The sequence below is a fragment of the Egretta garzetta genome, unplaced genomic scaffold, assembly GCF_000687185.1.
Source record: "Egretta garzetta isolate BGI_Z169 unplaced genomic scaffold, ASM68718v1 scaffold243, whole genome shotgun sequence".
NCBI lineage: Eukaryota > Metazoa > Chordata > Aves > Pelecaniformes > Ardeidae > Egretta > Egretta garzetta.
In genome coordinates this window covers 20,798-21,232 of record NW_009259041.1, presented here as the reverse complement: position 1 = coordinate 21,232, position 435 = coordinate 20,798, and positions in this window count along the sequence as shown.

Here is a 435-nt window from a genome sequence, read left to right as displayed (position 1 = left end):
AGTTCCCCCCCCGGCTCCGGGCCCTGGCCCCTTTCCCATGTGATGTGTGTCTCTAAGTTATTTTTAATCTGCTGGCCTGAGCACAGAGCTTTCTGCCTTAAAGGTGCAGTTGTGCAGGGGCTGTGGGGAGCTGTGTCCAGCCTGGGCCACCTGCCCTCGAGCCCTGTGGTTTTTGGAGAGGAATTAGCCTAGCAGCTCCTGCTTTGGGGGGTTATTGGTTTTATTGCTTTGCACTTGTCATCTCCTGCTGTGGCCTTAGGTCCTGGGTTGGGGGGGGGGACACCAAAGAACCAGCGGCTGTTGCGAGAACGGTCGTCTTGGCCTCCCCAGCCCACCGATGCTATGAAAGGGGAAGGTCCCGCTGGGACTGAGGGACCGTGGGTCCTGCGTGACCGAGGCACGAGTGTGGGACGCCGGCGCTGCCCTCAGTGCTGT